The sequence below is a fragment of the Aedes albopictus genome, chromosome 3 (genome assembly GCF_035046485.1).
Source record: "Aedes albopictus strain Foshan chromosome 3, AalbF5, whole genome shotgun sequence".
NCBI lineage: Eukaryota > Metazoa > Arthropoda > Insecta > Diptera > Culicidae > Aedes > Aedes albopictus.
In genome coordinates, this window is record NC_085138.1 from 438,414,144 (window position 1) to 438,433,592 (window position 19,449).

At 37.2% G+C, this 19,449-nt stretch overlaps 1 protein-coding gene across 1 annotated transcript in view; it reads left to right on the forward strand.

The window, feature by feature from the left end:
- Window positions 1–2,497: 2,497 nt before the first annotated feature.
- The window catches only part of LOC109425976 (ras association domain-containing protein 10), a 159,250-nt gene continuing 142,298 nt past the window's right edge, over window positions 2,498–19,449 (forward strand). The window contains exon 1 of the mRNA XM_019701394.3: window positions 2,498–3,542. The gene's annotated coding sequence lies outside the window, so the exon portion shown is untranslated. The remainder of the gene's footprint in view (window positions 3,543–19,449) is intronic.

Genomic DNA, 19,449 nt, shown 5'->3' on the forward strand with positions numbered 1-19,449 from the left:
CGATGAATTTACGGATAATTTTTCAACTCGGGTTTCGGTCGGGTTTATTGACAAAGATTTTCTTCGGGTTCGGGTCGGGTTCGGGTTTGATCGACGAAAATTTTTCGGGTACGGGTCGGGTCCGGGTTTTGAAATTGAAAATTGTTCGGGTACGGGTCGGGTTCGGGTGATTGAAATCTGAAACCCGACCATCTCTATTCTACACCAAAAAATTTCATGGTGTTCAGGATGTTCTTGAAGCCCCAAATACAAATACTTCCATTTTTCCTCAATAGAGGACACAATTTCCAACAACTTTGCCGAAGACAATATTTTGTTATATTGATTGGATGATTTTATACAGCCGTTGGGGTCATGTACCTCTACGGCTCCAAAGGGTTAAACTAGCATTTGGCTACAAAGATATTGGAAGCTTTCAACATTCTCCACTGCTTGCCCAGCTAACGTGAAGATGGAAAGGTTAACCTTGTTTACATCCTACGATTTGGTCTTGTTAACGTTGATGGTAAGACCTGCCGCCGAGGAGCGACTGTCAATATCATCTACAGGGGATAGACAAAATGATCGGGACAGGCAAAATTTTCACATTCCAAAAAATGTTCAACTAGCTGTAACTTTTCGAAAAGTGCGTCAAATATTCTCAAATTTTTACTGCAAGTTCTTCATCTAGTTATGTATCAGTGGACAAAATTTGGAAAAGATCGGACAATTCTTCACAAAGTTATAAAGATTTTTGAAAAAGATAAAATTATCCGATAGCCAACTTTGAGCTGTTATATCTCCGGATTCAATGAACCGATTGCAATGAAATTTTGACCATTCATGACTTATATAATAAACTCTAGAAAACATTTAACTTAACTTGAAATTTTTAACAAACGAACAAGTTATAGCGATTTTATTTTTTTCACGATTTTTTAGTAAATTGGTCTATTTTTAATATGCATCCCATAACTTTTTCAATTGATTGGCGGCTATGTTGTAACTTTCCTTCAAAACGCATTTATATATAAGTCAATTAGAGGGAAACTAAATGAACTATCATTTGCATCTTGAATTTTGAAACGATGTTGATGCTTTGGATAATTTGGTGTTTTATTAGAAAAATAATCTAATCGTTATTATTTTCTTCCGTGTTAAGAATATTAAGTTAAGTCAATGATTTTTCATAGCTCATTATATAATTCATTAATGGTCAAAATTTAATTACATTCGGTTCATTGAATCCGGAGATATAACATCTCAAAGTTGGCTATCGAATAATTTTACCTTTTTCAAAAATCTTTATCACTTCGTGAAGAATTGTCCGATCTATTCCAAATTTTGTCCACTGATACACAACTAGTTGAAGAACTTACAGTAAAAATTTGAGAATATTTGATGCACTTTTCAAAAAGTTACAGCTAATTGAACATTTTTTGAAAAGTGAAAATTTTGCCTGTCCCGATCATTTTGTCTATCCCCTGTAGTTTACTCTGCGTATCAGAGTGCGCGCAGTGTCATTTAGGTGCACAATGGTAATGGGCTGCCACAGCAACCCACGATTTGGACCACGATAAATCGCACCTACCAGATTCTCGTCGATTACGATGAGGAACAGTAGCTGTGGCAGTATGCATCCTTGCCTCACTCGAGTGCACTCCAGCAATGACCCGGATGGGATCAGACAAGACAACGTTGCGAATTGTACGGTCATCTATTCTTATCATCAGAATCGGGTTCTTTGGAGAAAGATTCTGCGTTAAAGGATGGACTATCGTAGATAGGGGTCTCCAGCTAGCCTAGTAGTTAAGGCTAAGAATCGCCAATCCGGAGACGGCGGGTTCGATTCCCGTTCCAGTCGGGAAAATTTTCTCGACTCCCTGGGCATAGTTGTACTTGCCTCACAATACACTAATTCATGCAATAGCAGGCAAAGAAAGCCTTTCAATTAATAACTGTGGAAGTGCTCAAAGAACACTAAATTGAAGCGAGGCAGGCCAAATCCCAGTGCAGACGTAGAGCCATAAAGAAGATGAAGAAGAATAATCCAAGAATGAAATTTAAAAAAATATATATACAGGTTCCTTTTGAATCGATATAAAATCTATTGAAAATTTGAATTACATTTCTCCTTCTTCGGCAACTTCCAACAAATTCTCAGAATATAACATTTGTTAACGGAATTCTTACACCTGCTGCAAGGGAGAATAATCCAACTTATTCGCGCTATAAATTTCCCCTAGAACTCTATCACATCAAGCATGCTCATCGCGGTGGCCATGTGGCCTAAGCCACCTTAGAAAGAGCAACAACATACAGTTGCAAGAGAACACATTGATTGAGCATAACTCCAACTCCCATTATGTAGGTAGTGAGCAGCGCCAGCACTTGAGCTTTTTGAGCACAACCAACCAAGAGAAAGAGAGCCCCTAGCCAAGGCACTTGGCATTCCACCAACTCGAAGAGCGATTGTTGTTGTTCTGCTCAAGTGGCTCAACTGCCGCCGCCGCCGCCACCGACAACCGTCTGGAACTGATGAAGTCCCATGTGGCTGTGGGGTTGATCGGCCCAAGAGGTCCAACCGTGCGCTCAGTGCTGGTTTCGAGTTGGATCGCGTAGCACACGGAATATGTAGTGCGGAGAGTTGCTGTCGTTCGATATCTTTGAAACACCAGTTGTGGTCATATTTGACGTGCGCGGTCGCGTTGGAAACGAACTCGAAAAAACAAACCGACCGGTACACCGGTGAACACCTGTTCCGCCCCGGTCCCGTAAGAACATTTGGGCTGGCTGCTCTCGTCGAGGGGGAGTAGGTGTAGTGCTACTTTCGACGGTGGTGTGCCTGTGGAAAATTTGAAAATTGGGAACTCCAACAAAACCGCACCACGGATTGAGAAGAGGGTGTTGAATTGAAGAGCCACTTGACAATCGCTCAGAAGTGCGTGCGAGATTGGGAATCGAACTGAGTCGAAGTGAGAAATTAGGAGGTCACTTTTTTGGGGAGGAGAGATTTCAACGCCCCCGTTCTAATCACACCCATATGTGTGTGCTGTGCTGATTTCATGGCGTGCGCACGCGCGTGCTCTTGTGCTTGAATGAATGATGACGAAGAGGATTTTTTCGCCTTGGAGCTGTTGGGCGTCGTGAAACAAAAACCTACGGAGAAGATACCGCCCAGCAGCAGCAACAGCAGAAGCAGTAGCGGTTAAGCCAAAAAAAAACCCGACTCACTGTCTTTTTGGAAGCGGATTTGTTGGCGGTGATTATGCGATTGACGGTGCGTTGCTGCTCGTACCCTTAAGCTATCCGTCCAAATAGTGAAGTGTTTGCTGGTTGGTTTGGTTGTTGTTGCTGATGGTGGTTTTGTGGGCTGCGAGTGAATGACTTGGATTTGTGCTGGCCTAAGCCGCTTGGTTGTTGTTAGCTATCGTTGATTCCCCGCCCCGTTCAGTGGAAGTGCCGAAGGCAGGAGGTGTTTATAATGTTTTATTGTTGTTATTAAGATTTGGCAGTTCGACACAGCCGTCGAATCTAGCTTGCAGCGGCACAGGGACTCACAGGTAAGTTTGGACGAAATGTTTTGATAAATTTAAGATTGACTGAGTTTTTGTGATTCTGGGACTTCAAACGGCATGCAGTCATAGAAATAAGCATTGATTCCATTAATTCATCGCGTACGGTCTTCAGGTTTGGATCTTCTCCAGAGCCTGTGCTTTATCGATGGTTTTATTCTCGACGTTAATCGACTTGTAAAGTGTCGTATTTAAACAAAGGTTAGACGAGATTTTGGTGAATGGCCTCACTGAGAATGAAATGTTAAGAAAATAGCTTGAGATTAAGATCAGGAGAACAGAAATCATTACCCTGAAATGAATTAAGATCATGACTTTAAACCTTTACTTTGTATTACAAGCTGTTAATAAAATACAAATCTAAGCTGAAATATCAGAAGTCAAAAAATAACCTTTTTAGAATTTCTCCAAAAAAATTCAGAACCCCTGAAATTTTAAAATATGTTGAAAAAAAAAGTTTAAGGAGGATACACAATTAGAGACAATCCATATAACATTTGAAGATTTAAAAAAATCTGTGAAGCAACACTAGTTGCAGTAAGCGTTGGTTCTCTCTTTTCGGCTCAATGGCCTGAGATCTTTATCTATTAGGATGGGTCATTGTGATTTTTTTTAATTCAACCAAATTTGATCAAAGATACAGTTGAGAATTTGATGTGGAAGCCTTGTGGACATGTCGGTTTCAAAATTTGCATCAAAATTATACACTGGAATCAAGATTGAAACCCCTTTTTATGTCATTGGCTGGGGTGTATAAATTTAAAATGTGCAATGTGTATATATTTAAAAAGGCATAAAAAGAGAGAATTTCATGGAATAATTGAATCAGGGCTCAATCTAATGAGGAAATTTAGTTCTCGCGAACAGGACTTGCTCCTGGGAGTTTGTGTTGTGCGTTTCCAGGAAGTACCCCGCGGACCCCAAAAGAAGGGCGTTCGAAGGGGCTTCAGGGACGTTTAAGTGGATTCAGGACCCTTTAAGGGCGTTCCAAGAAACCTCCTGAAGTTCCCCTAAAACCCCCTCAGCCACCTCTGAGACCTCTTGGTATCCTTGAATCTCCCTCAAATGCCCTCGAAACTTCCAGGAGCCCCTCTAAAACCCTCTGGGACCCACTGAAACGCTCTTGAAACGTCCAGGACCCCTCTGAAACCTCTTGGGAGCCCTTGAAATGCACCTGATACCCTCCGAAACTCCCTGAGATCCACTGGAATTGAGATTCCCTGATACGCTCCTGAAACGCCCTGAAGTTCCTTAGAGTTTCCCTGGATTACCCTAGAGACCCCCTGAGATCCCCTGAAGCCCCATGATTCTATATGATTATATGATCCTGAAACACCCCTGAGACCTCCAAGCACCCCTCTGAAACTTCCTGGGATTTTCTGGAACATCATGACACCTTGCCGAGATCCCCTGAAGCGCCACTGAGACCATTAAATTGACACCAACGCCAGCAGTAGTCAAGGCTCGCAGACGACTTCAATTCAGATATCATGCAATTGAGCCCCAGATAGCAAGCATACATTGTGGTATAGCAGGACATTGATCGTCATTGATGACGAATAACACTAGTTTACAGCATTTTTGAGCTCGGTAAGCTGATGATCATTTTTGGTGTAGAATCATGCCCTGAGTTCGAAAACGCGAAGGAAAAAAAAATACAGTAGAGCGGAATTTTTTTCGACTTTCCATACAAGGTTGATGATTTGAAATCGATTTTTGTTCTAAAGCCTGCGCACTTTAGAATCGGTACACTTTCAACCGGCTGCCGCTCAAAAACGGTGTCACTTGGAAAAAAGTGTTGTTAGAAGCAATTGAAGCTTATCTATTGTAGTTTGTAGGGAAAATATAAAATTTGCTGTTTTTTATATTTTTAGATGAACTATTGATCTGAATTCGTAAATAGTGCCAGTTTGTTCTGCACACATTGAGCAAAAACCAATCATTGTCAGATTCAAGATTTGTGTAGGAATATATAATTACCAAACCCACCAATTACGCAGTATAGAATAGTTGTTGGTATTATGATTGTTGATTAAGGGAGGAAAAATATTCCATGAGTGTTTTAAAATTTCCAATATAGCTATGATAAGCCTTTGAATGGTTTTATGGAAAATCAAAGGCTTGCATAGATATTTAAGGTCAAAAAAGTTGTTTTTGCATAAACTTTAGTTCGGCAAATACGCATACGGGAAGGATACTATACGAATAGAATTGGTATACAAGAAACCAATGATTTGATGCAGCACAATATAAATAATCGTGGATCGAAAGCTGTATGGACTATTGCTGACGAAATTCATTGGATGTGTTTTGATGACGTGAAATATCTTACGATTTTTTGAATAAAACTGAATCTAATCAGAAGTTTTTTATTTGTGATCATAGAATCACATCTATAGTTCCATAATCTCTATGGTTTTCAGTGTTTTATCCATGAAAACTATCTTATTTTAGGCTAATTATGAGGAGTCAGTCTTGTGACTGTTAATTTCCGACTACTGTGAGGGAAAACTGCTAATAATTCCAAAAATAATCCAGGTTTCGATATGAATTAAGTTAGGCCACTTGAATTGGGGAATTGGAGATCCAAAAAAACGATCTCAGAATGTATTTTTTCATAAAAAATTAGTTTGAGTAAAATGATGTTTTGAATATAGCGTGAATGGACAATAAGGCTATAAGTTTATTATGGTCTTGTGAACCATATTTGTTAAGAGTTTAATGTCGTAACTTGTTTTGAGCATATGTTTGATGAGTATAATTTTGTTTCTTCTTGAAATATCAGCCCGTAAACTGTGAAATTTAAAAACATTGACGATCATTGGTTTGTGCAGAATAAAATGGCATGAATTTCACAATCAGATCAAAATTTTATCTTGAAGAAATAAAAACTGTTTTTTTCATATTTTTCCTACAAAATACAATAAATAAGCTTCATTTGCTTCTTACAACATTTTTTTCTAGGTTAAACCGTTTTTGATCTGCAGCCGGTAGAAAGCGTACCGATTCTAAAGTGCGCAGGCTTTATTTTCAAGCAACGTTACTCACTTCACACATCTCGTTCTCCGTAATCAATGCTCCGATTGAGCTGAATTTTTTACTGTAACTCGCCTACATATGATATGTCAAATAAACGTTGAGAAACAATTTTGAAATTGTTTTTTTCTTTTTGAAAAAAAAAAATACATTTCTGCATATATTTTTGGAAATTTGGCTAAAATTTAAGGAGATCGTCCCTAAAACTCGCCAATATCTTGAATTTTATCAATCTGACGCAAAACCTGCATTCAGTTGACCAAATGGTATTGTATTCAGCTTTTTATTTATGGAAAAAGATTTGAAAACAAAATGCAAGATATTAGAATTTTATTATATTCCATATTTTTAAAAGTTGTAAAACTCGATATTGAGATTATACTCTAAAACTGCTCTACTTAAAATTTTTTGAAGCTCGGTTTCGAAATGAGTGCTAAACTGAAATTCAGAAATTTTGGTCGTTGACACAAGTTCACGACTTTCGTTTTATTTTGTAAACTAGTGTAATCTGACATAAACCTGTTTTTAGTTTGGTCACCAAAGTCAGCATAGACCCAACAGTTATTCAATACAGGCCCAACAGTGGTCCAACATAGGGTAAAATTTGACCGACTATGACCCGGCATCCGATAATTTTCCAGCCCGGCGGAATTTTTCAGGATTTGTCGTTTTTCGTGCTCCTGAGATCTTCAGGTACCTCCCTGAAACCCTCTGGGACCCTCTCAAACGCCGCTAAGGTATCATAAAACCACCTCCTTGAGCCCTCCTGAAGCGCCCCCTGGTAGCCCCTTAAACTTCCCTAGGTCCTTCTTAAAACACCCCTGAAACCTTCCTTCGCTCTTCCCTATAAACGCCCTCTGGCCGTAGTTGCCATTAGCTACCGTTATTATATTTACTTATGCACAATGTTGGTGCATAAAAAGCTTTAATTTAAATGCATAAAAATAACCCGCAAATAAAAAGGTTATTATGTATTATTTTTTTTTAAATTAACTTCATCTTTGAATGCCTTTTCTAGAGCTCCCAATCGTTTTTGAGTTACAACTACTTTTATCATATGAGTCTAAGTTGACGGGGAACGGAAGGTCAAGAGAGAGTCTCCGGGAAGATTAAGGGGGCAGATACGGTCTCTCAAAGGGTGCGTAGGGGAGTTTGAAGATCCCATGGTGTTCTGGATAGGGGACAAAAGGAGATATCACTGGACTGGACCCATATAGTGGATGCGGTAAGCATACGGCTATTCGAACTATGCGCACGGTCCGGAGGGCGACATGTTAAATTCCTGGTCGGTCCAGAAATTTTTCATAAAGGAAATTTTCTTGACTTGGGCATAGAATATCTTCGTCCTGCCAGGCGATATACACATGAAAATGGTCATTGGCAGAGAAAGTTCCCAGTTAATGACTTCGGAAGTGCGTATAAAGAGGGTCAAAGGCGCCAAGAGATAGAAACCCAAAAAAATCACATGAAGGTATTATGATTTGGGGAGTCAAAAGAGGTCTGTAGGAGATTTACTAAACAGGTATCGAGGGAATTTAACCCTTCAGCACGCGCGCTGTTGTAAAAAGTACAACACTATCAAAAATCCTCGCTCATCGTATACAGCGAGAGCGCGGTGCAGTTTCGGTTGCTTGATGGCGCGCGTCCTGGAAGGTTAAAAAAAGAGGTGGGTGAAAGAAAACGTCAATTGGCGCCATTCAAAGTAGTTAAAGACCGTGAAACACCACCCCAGCCACTCCCTTCTTCTTTCAACACCATCCGGGAAGACGAGAATATCTAAATCATATCTCAAATCGAACAATTTTTGCTGTCATAGCTCGATGTGATTTTGATGTGTTATTCAAAAATTTTAAGAATATCGCACGAATAGCTCAAAGTGATATGATATCAGTTTTTGTTCTTGCCGAAATAGCTGAAAATTTCAACATAAGATCAAGTTTAGCCTAGAGTTTAGCTCTTCTGCATGAAATGGAACACATACACCCATAGAGATAGCTCAGTGTTAATGAAATGTCATGTGCTCCTTTCTAAACTGTGAAAACGACGAAGAACCTCATGCTCTTGTTCTCATGATATTCATAACTATCGCCGCTTGTGGATCCTAAGGTTCGATGTTGGATGTTGGCATTTTTTTTGTTTTTTTTTTCAAGAAAAGGTCGACAAATCTGCTATTGTTTTGATCTGGTAATGTCTTAACGAGCTGTTATTGAGCAATTCACCATACTAGATTTTGCTATTATTTCTGATCTTTTACCTCTTATATCAATCAAACCAATAACAGTCTTTGTTCTTCAGTAATTAACTCAGTTATAACTAAATATACTATTCATGAGATGTTTCCACCTACTCGGGCATTGAAACCTCATTGGCGCCCCTTGAGCCTCCATCTAACCCTTCATAATTCCTTACTTGAAGTCCCCTTAAGACACTTTTTGACTTACTTTAAACTTTTCGAAATTCCACCTTGTCTGCTTCTCTTGATATTCCCCTGAAACTTTCCTTGTCCCACCATTAACTCTCCTTTCATAGGCCTTTTGAGTCTTCCCCGGAAACTCCTTTAGCCTCCCCTTAAACCCTTCACATACCTTCTCCTTACCCTGCATCTGGAATCTCTTTGAAAACCCCTTGGATTCTCCTCATCACAGCTTTCAGTACACGTTCGTTTGAATCCACTAAAGATATTTTTTACTTCCCATAAGCCTCCCTGTCTGATATCCATTTTTCTCCCCTTTCAATGTTTTTTTCCTTACTACGTGTGAATCCTTTTTACCCGCTTCAACCTGGGGCTTCTTTTTAAAACTATATAAATATGACTTGCATTTTTTAAATAAAAAAGAATTCCACTAAGAATTTGCATCCTTTAACAGATACGTATTTCGAACTCAACTGTAAGGTCGTCTTCAGTGTCTTGTACTTGACTCGACTGCATTTTTTATTTATTTTTTTAAATTTGATCCTTGGTTCCATTTGATCAGTACACGGCGCAACCACTTCCGGGTTAAAAAAACATAATTTTGAATAAAATTGAACGATTTTGAACATGATTCTGTCAAGTAAATGTGCTTAAATTTTAGTTGTCGGAAAAAATGTGTGAAATTGGATTAAATATAAAGTTATCTTCATAAAAATAACAGTGAATGCCGATTTCCATTCAAAATGACCAACTTCTACATGTTGCAAATTTGTTTCCCTATGAACGATTGAGCTGAAAACTTGACAGCGGCCTTCAATCAAGCACGTAGAGTAATGCGGGGCAAAAGTTCGCAGTGGGTCTTTCTCTGCGCACGAGTTAAGAACCCAGGCAAGCTTGTAGGGGTTCAACACATTGTCAGGCCAGATGCTCGCCAAAAAAAAATTGGAACAATTTCGTTATGCAGTAGCAGAGTTATGCAAAAAAAAATGTTTCTAGCTGTTTTGATGTAATTTTAGGACTTTTTGGAATAATAATTTGTAATGACTGAAAGAAGAAGAACTACATAATCTCTTGATGTCGGAGAATCGTCATTCCATAGAAGTTCGAGAGGTGCACTTGAACAAACAAAAATCTTCCAATGCTTCTTGTAGGAAGGAACATTGTTAAAGCTTCGACATTGGGGCAAAAGTTCGCACTACATAACTGAATCTAGAGCATCAATATAGTTACAAAATATTTGAAGCAATGACGATTTCGTATAGAAACTACCATATTATGTATAATATTTGTAGTATGCATCCTAAAATCGTTCTTTGAACTTATTTTTGGAAGAAGCTCGACTATAAGGCAATCAGTGTGTTCGCCAATTTAACACAAAAAAATGAAAAATGGCTGAAAAAACATTTTGGAACATTTTTTTTGCCATACTCGGGTCTCGGGTCATCCTTTGAAAGTTTTTGGGAGTTTTATGTTGTTCTACTTTTTTGGGGTTCTTCATAGCTTAGTTTGTAAATTCATACTTATAATTCATCACCATACTGACGAAGGTTAGATTAAAATTACGGCCCCGTTCAATAGTTTTGCTCCATATCCGATTTTTTTTTCTAGTATTTTGTGTAACACGTATAATTATAATTACTCCACAATGTATTTCGACAACTTCAATAACGCTGGAGAGCAAAACTTTTAGTTAAAAGTTGTGGAAATGTTCATAAAATACATGGTATACTTAAGCTGAGAACCAGGCCGTGTTCCAGTTGGTATGTAATGCCATGAATAAAAAGAAATACATGTCGTGCCTAGAGTGAAAGGGTGAACATGAATTAACATGAAATAAATGAACATCACACCAATAAACTATCTTTCACAATGTGCGAACTTTTGCCCCCAGTATGGGGCAAAAGTTCGCATTTGAGTACTTGTATTGAAATGTTTATTACTAGAACTACAAAAGGAACGTGAAAAATCTAGAATCTACGTTTCGAAAATGACATGATAGGGATTCGTTTAACGAGGAAAAACGATATTATTTTCTTTTTGTTTAATAGTTATTTTCTAAAGACTGTTAGGTGCGAACTTTTGCCCCGCATTACTCTAGAGAAAGTCAAACACAATGCGAAATTGTTCAAAATAATAACAGTGTAAATAAATTAAATTGTTGCTCAACCCTGACATATGAAGCAATATTTTCGCACGCTATTCGAACATTTTCCGCACATTTAACAAGTCAATAAAGAGGGCATCCACTGAGTACGTCACGCTCAGAGGGGGGAAGAGGGTTTCGGAAAGTGTTACAAGCAATGCATTAGATATACGAGAAACCCGTACGAAGGGGGGAGGGGGTCTAAAATACCCAAATTTTGCGTGACGAACTAAATGGATGCCCCCATACAGCCATTCCATAATAAAACGATATAAGGCTGATACAAATTTATTTTTCACTTTTTGTCTCCCCCCCCCCCTCAAAAATTTTTGGCTGGATTTTGCATTTTGAGGGGGCAGACAAAAAATATTTATCAACATTTCGGGTTTAACCAAAAATTCTTCAACAAATCCGATGAGTTTTTAATATTTTTCAGATTAAATGCTTTATTATTTTTATCCCCCCCTCGACCAGCCGAAGGGTGGTGGGACAAAAAGTGAAATAAATATTTGTAACGGCCTAATTGACTTCGATTGTCGTGAAACTTGGTGGGTTTGTAGTTTTTCGAAAATAATAAGGCCTATATTTTGTGCAGTTGTCCTTGCAATAACAGAAGAGCAACCGCGGGCGGTCAATCATGCTCATGCTCATGCTCAATAATTAGGGTGATAAATTTTCAGATTGGTTAGTCCAAAAAATCAAGGTTTTTCAAAACTTTTTTGTTTAAAAAATCATAATTTTTGAACCAGTTGACCAGTTTCAAATGTTTTTTTCTAGATTGAAAGGTATTGTAATTGTGGTTTTCAGGAAGTAAATGCCTATCCAAGTTGGGGTTAGAGTCAAAAAAAAATATATATATATAAATATATTAATTTTTCACGTTTTCATGGTCTCGGGGCTTACGAGATAAGAGATTTGTTTTAATTTTATTATATTTTGATATTTTATAAAACTATTAGTACAAAAACACCAGGAATCTATCAAAAAGAAATCAGATGCGTGGTTTTATGAGGATTTGCAATATCAGATAATTTTAGAACAGCTAGTATCAACCTTCTAATACCCAACGCCGCCTTTAAACGGGGTATAGTTTGAGCATTTTTGTATTCCTTTTTGCGTTGGCAATCAAAACTTTTATAATTTAGTTGACATTTGTGACTGTTCCGTATATCAAAATAATATTTGGCGTCTTTTAAAATATTACCCTTTTTATTTTTATATTATTGAAAACTTGATGCTTTGGTCACCTTTTAGATGTCAATGTTTCTTTTGTATTTAATCACAACAATTACCGTATTTTTGATTTTTCTTCAATCATTTTATTATAGTTCAAGAGATGATTTTCGTAGAAGTTACACGGAAAATTAAATTATTCATGAAAAAAATAAAAATAAAAATATTTTGAACAACAAACATAACATATCAAAATACTTTCATCGGTTTACCAAATAGACTTCCAGGAAAAAATATAAAAGTGTAGAGATATTCAAAAATAAATATAAGAAAAATCTTGGTTTTTGAATTCACAAAATCACGAATCAAAAAGAATTACTTTCCAAAACATGTTTAAATTGGTTTACGACGAAATGATATTTAAATCAAAACCAAAAATTTGGGTATTAGAGGAATAAAATTAATAACTCTTCATATTCAAAAAATCACATTCCAAAAATTTTAAGAGCCCCCGCGAAACCCTTTTTTGTCTATTACACATTTACTTTATATTTAAGATTGCTGAAATACTGTTTGAAACCGAAGAAAATTTTTTTTGGTCTTCGCTTTTGTCCGCTCGGACCCCCACAATCCTTGATCTCGGCCTAATCAGGGGCATCAATTGTCAAGAATGTAGTAATTTGCAATTTTTCCGCATATGTGGCACCACCATCTAACTTTTTAGTTATAAGTGCTAGAGACTTCGCGTCTTCGGCATAGTTGTCATTTTGACAAAATAAGCAACTCTTACTTAGACTTAAATCAGTGTTTTGAATTTATTTTGATACTTTTAGCAGAAACCTTGTAAATCTATTTCCCTGCGTAGATATGCCAAAAATATTTTTTAAAGAAGTTGGTGGCATTTTGACATCAAAAACAATAAAACAAAAATAAAATTCGAAAATGTCACGTTATTTTCAAATTTTAATATCTTACAAAGTGCAAAAAATCTAACCTTAAATTCTTAGCATATATACAATAATACTAGGCGAACATGTTGTCAAAAAATGTGAGAGGTATATTTTGGGGTTTTTGAGATATTCGATCTTTTGTAACAGTGACAGTAATGGTGACGCCAGCGTCTTTTAACTGTGACACTTTAGAGAGTTAGTTTCTTGAAAGAAGTTGTTCATATTGACAAAATGAACAACTCTTCTTTAGACGTCAAAATTCCATTGTCTACTATGTATAATCATATTTTTTATAGATATATTTTACTCTGAATGTATATATTCCTCAAGAACACTTTTTAATGTTCTTTCTATAATAGGGAAGTTTGTATGAAGGTTGCGCGCAACACTCTTTCTAGTGCACCCATTTTTTTTTATAAAATATGGAGTTATATTGTGTAGATAATATACTCTCAAAATAAGAAAAATAAATCTAGTTTCCTACCCCCATCAAGTCATACAACCCCTAAATTAACGTATACAGATATTGATACTCTGCAAACAAATTCCAATTTTTTTTAAATTTTATTTCTTTTTTAATTTTTGAATTTGTTGACCTTTTTATTTTAAAATGGGTCACCCTTATGACATTATGGAACAAAAAGCAGACCTTATATTTTCAAACGAACAAGAAATCCACCAAGTATTACGGCCTTTTGAGATCAACTCTTTCGGTTGTCTATGTAATGGGTGTATTAATATTGTTTTTCTTTCTTTTATCGAGATCTTTAACTTCTCAATCGCTGTTTATTCAAAAACTCCGTAAAAAAATCCGAGGTATCGGCAGAAATTATCCAGGAATTCGGCCAAAATTTCTTCATGAAATCTTGTCAATTACACGTCCATTGATTGGTTTCGCATGGGTGGCTACTAAATTGATTCCGAGGTATAACAAGTAAGTGTTTCTTCAATGTTTGGTTAAACATATTTGGCAACAACTACCACTTGAATGCAATGAAAACAGATTGCATGGAATATCACGAGTTTCAGTCGCCACTAAACAAATAAAAACTGCTTTAATTTTTTTCCAAGTTAAATTATCTTTTTTTGTATGTCACTTTTTCGCAATTTGTATATTTCAATATTTTTCATAAACTTGGTGTCTTCCGTGATAAGTCTGTGGAGAAAAAATCTTGAGTAATCTTCAATGGAAAAACCGCTCCAAAGATTCGCCCATATTCCTTCAGTGCTCGTTCTTCAACGTACATGCATTAATGAATAAGTGCTTTTATTAAACCTTCCATTGTTTTTCTCTGTTTCCATTCTGCAAACATTTAAATTTTTGTCGAAAAATCCTGAGTAATTTCAGATCTCTGGAAGTTCTCTATCTGAGTTTAAAAATCCACCCTGAACTTCAGCAAGTTCTACCATAAGTTGATTTATAATCCTGTCAGAATTTAAATTTCACAAGATAATCTTTCCATTAAAAATTTGTATTGACATAATTTAATCGACCTCTAAATGTTACTTAGTTTTTTTTAAGACTACATGTTTCACTCTAGAGTGGTTTACATTATTTATGGTCAAAATTTGTGCCAGATTTCTAGGTGTTCAGAAGGAATCATTTCAATTACTCTGCCCGTAGCCGCAGAGTAGTAATATTCGACAAAAGTAGGCATTGGAGAAAATGTATCTCGAAGGTTGCAACTTTTGTTAGTAACCAGAATTAAAAAATTTCTCATAATTCCCCAATTCTTTTCCAGGATACTCCATTACAAGCGCCCCAAAAATTGTATAAAGAAAGATTTTTTTCATTTTTTTTTAAATATTTGGCAGACCTAAATCTATCGGAAACATCTCCATGCATTCCATCAAACTTTATCAGCGTTCTTATTAAATACTTCCAAACAATGTTCTTAGATTTTTTTAATACTACTGTGCCTACAACATACATTCTGAACGTTTTGAGAAATTTTCAAGATATGTCAGTCTCTAACATAGCAGCCAACTGTGGGGACAAAATTTTATTTTTTTTCTTACATAAATGTCATAAAATTTTCAGCCATAAATCGTACCACTTGAAACATGAAACAATCCAAATGGTTTCTTAACTGCTTCTTACAAAGTCTTTCTTGTCTTAGTTTTGTTTTTTTTTTTTTAGAATTTGGTTAAGGATTGCAGTTGATACTTTTTTTTTTTTAGAAATGCTTCAACAATCTTTTTCCAAAATTCAAAATTTCATTATTTCTGATTTTTCGTCATCCGTCATCACATTTCCGTTTGTTCCTGTCCGCCCATCAGCGATAGCCAACAACCTTTTATTTATTTATTACTTTTCCCCTAGCGCTCGCTCCCACTCTTCCATCAGCCGCAGTGCCAGTGGCTCGATTATCGGTAATATCGTTTAGTCGCACCATTACAGCTTCTTTATTCAAATTTTTATGGTGCGAAAAAGTCAGCTTAGTTTTTCTTTATTTCTCTGTCTATCTCAGCTGTTGTTGGGCCCACACCACATTCATCGGTGTTATGCGTTTTTTTTTTGTTTTCTATCTTGTTGCTATTATTATTGTTACTTTTTTTTATTTCCCCGGCTGCCATTTGACCATCATCACCGCGGCATCACCGTCCAAGTGCGGTGTTTTGCCACTCCGCGGTCCATGGGTGTTATTTTTTTTCGCGTTTTATAGTACTACGAAGCTAAATAGTTTTTTTCTGCATTTTTCTTTTTTTTTCCTGGGCGGTGGTCAGCATTTTAAATCCCTCGGTATCGTAATCACAATAGAGGAGATAAACTAAAAGACGTATAATTTACTTGGTTACGCTGTACTGAGAGTTTTGATTTACTGCTTGCAAGTTTGAGAGCAAAAACAAGTAATACTTGAACCTGGGGGTACGGGTTACCTCCCTGGTTTGGGGTGATGAGGTGATTTTTTCGGTAAAATACCAAAATAGTTAGCAGCGGTTGAACCACGAAAAACAATTGCTTGGCGCTGCTGTTGCTAGATGGGACCTACAAAACTCCAAATTAATCTAACGTTATTAGGCAACGCTACGTGGAGATTGCTACGCGTAGGTGCGCAACGCTTCCGAATCAAGAAATATTTTGGAGGCGAAGGCTTCTGGAAAACAATCAGCACAAGTAGTGGGCACTCAGCTCATCAATTTATTACTTTTCTCTTCTTGCTTTTGCCTCTTGCCGGGAGCTTGTTCGGCGATAATTCTTAACGGTCTCGTGACTGATTGAAAATGAATGAGTTGATTTCAGTAGGTTTTTCTTTGATGGGGCGTCTTCCAGAAACACCATAACGAACCTATTGGTAATTTCTGAAAACTAGTTAGCTTACGTCAGTGTTAGTGTTGAGAAGATCGAAGATGTAACGTATGATTTTGTATCATTTCGCAATTTGTACTTTGAGCACTCGGCATTCATGCTTGCGAGTGTTACGTGGAGTTTGGCTCAGTATAATCTTTGTGGAAATATTAAACCTTAGAAGGGCTTTTAAATCCTATGGATAGTCATTTGCCAATAATAAGTCTAGATAAAAAATGGATATAATACTCAAAACTTTCAAAACATTTAAAATTTGGTTAGCTAGATCAAACTCAGCTATCGTGAACAATCTAAAAATGATTGCGTTGAGCAAATTCACTCACCGTACAAAATGCGTTGACCCACACTGATTTTCATTTCCATATCAAATTTGCATTTGCTCGCCGCTTTTCTCTGATTTGATCCAAGCTAAACCCATTGGACATGATGCATACGATCCAAAACACAAAATTGGGAAAAAGCAGTGAAAAATTATCCACTTGTAACACTCGGTTTGGTATGTGTTTGGGTATGTGTGGTGGTCAATCCGTGCCGAATGGGAAACAATTCACCCGATAAAGAAAACAACCAGCCAGTAGTGCAGTGAGAGCTGAATTCGAAAAGGTAAATGAAAGAAAATTTCGACAACCAATTTGGAGGGGAAAATCTAGTCAACTTTCACACTCGTTTTCGGCGGCACATGTGGGCTTGCTTAGGCCGCCCCGGTCGTCTGGCGGTTGGTTGGTCGGTCGGTGGCGCTGCTGCCTGTTTATGTTAATATACGTACAGACAGACACGTGCTGTGGTGGCAGTGAAAAGCACCGTGAAGGAGCAATTTGTTGTGGAGCTAAGGTGGCTGATTGTTTTCGTGAAACGCGCGTCGAAGTGATCGCGTGAAACCATGGTGGGTCTCCACTGACTGGGTGCAAGTTTTGTGTTAGCTAAATGTATCGAATCCTAAATGATTTTGTGTGAAAATTAACGAATTAACAAGGGAGCGCATTACATGATAGATGGATAGTTTTGATTTTTTTTAAAGTTACGATGAGTGAAAACTAGTGAAACTGATTACATACTTACTTTCAGTTCATGGTTATGGAAGGGGCCAACGTGAATCCCCTAGGCGATTTCATGCCTTACCGTCTTGACCTATGACCAGACAAAATTTTCCATCGACAGTTCTGATTTCTCCATCGAAGGCCATAGACCTGTCACTTCAGCAAGGTTCTGGTGGGTTGACGTCAGAAGGACAACAGTACTCAAGCTGCCCTACCAGCAAAGCACACAACTCTAAGCTGGCGGTCTTCGTCATCGATTGACCCGTTTAAGCATGAGGTAGGGGCTTGTGAGGATCAGAGTTATGTTGGGCACTTTCCTTATCGACTTACCGGTTTTGCAGGCCAAAGTTTAAGCTAAATACCAATATTGAATTTCAAACAATATTCCAATTTCAAATTTCTGTATGAAACTCCTCGCTGAGATTGTTATGGGTATAAGTGGTAGATTTCCTGCTACGATAGCTTTTGGAGTAGCTACAGGGATTGTTCAAGAGAATTCTCCAGAATTATCTTCAAAGACTTCTCGCATCGTTTTTTTTATTGATTGATTTGTCTTTATTATAAAGACTTTCAGCCCTTGGCTGGTTTGTCTCTTCCGTTTTTTTTTGTTTTTTTTTTTTTTAGTTTCTATCATGGGATTTCTTTCTAAGTTCCCTTCAGGAATCCATGATGGGATTCCTCCAGAAAATCTTGCTGCAATTTTCCAAAAATTTCTGCTAGCGTTCTTCCAGAAATACTTTCCTTTGGGATATTTCCTTAGAATTTTTCCAATCATTCTTCTTGTGGTATCTTCAGAAATTGTTCCTTCAGAAATTCGTTCTGACATTTCTGCAAGACTTTCCCTAGGAAAAATAGGAATTCTCCAATAATTTCTTCTAGATTCACTCCATGGATTCATTCATAAATTTGTATAGGCCGGACTCGATTATCCGGAGTCGGTTTCTTCCAGGAATTCCTACGTGGATTTCTCAAGGAATCGTAACAAGGATTTCTTCAGAGATTTCAATAGGAATTCCTACAACGATTATTCCAGGAATTGTTCCAGGAAATCACTAGTGCTGCTGTTGGTCGTGACCACCCCATGACGATGAAAAAGTAGGCCTTTTCATCGTCACAAAATGAAACGAGCACTCGCGCACTTCGTCATGACGAAAACTTCCATATTGTTTTGAAATAAAAATTTTCACCTTATCCAAGCAAATTTAGGCTAGTCATTGTATTTATTAGATAGAGAGGACATACATTCATGATTTAGGGGATTCAAAAAATAACAAAATCCATCGATGTGCTACCTTGTTTACAATCATGTCTCGCTCCGTCGTGACCGAAAAATGAGCGAATATTGTTAGACTTCATTAGTCATCGTCTCCCGATTCGATGACAGAGGCACATCTGTAAAAATCACGTGACGACTCGTGTTGACATTGACGCTTTCCAATCCTGGTACAGACATTACTTAAGGGATAACTTCAAGAATTCCTGTAGGATTTCGTCCTTATCCTACAGGAATACCTCTTGGAATTGCTTAAGGAATTTCTCTTGTTATTTCTTCCGGAACTTCGGCAGAGATTTTTCTAGATTCTTTTGCTGGGAATTCTTCTAGAATTCATGATAGAATTTCCCAAGACATTTCTGCTGCGATTTCTTCAAGAGTTGCTCCTGATATTCCCCCAAAACTGTTTTTTTTTTAAGAATTTTGTTTATGGATTCCTCTAGGAATTTTATATGGATTTCTAATAGGGATTTCTTCAGAGATTTCTTTAAAGATTTCGTTTGGAATCCCAACAACGATAGTTCTAGGAATTACCTCAGGGTTTTTTTCCAAGAATTTTT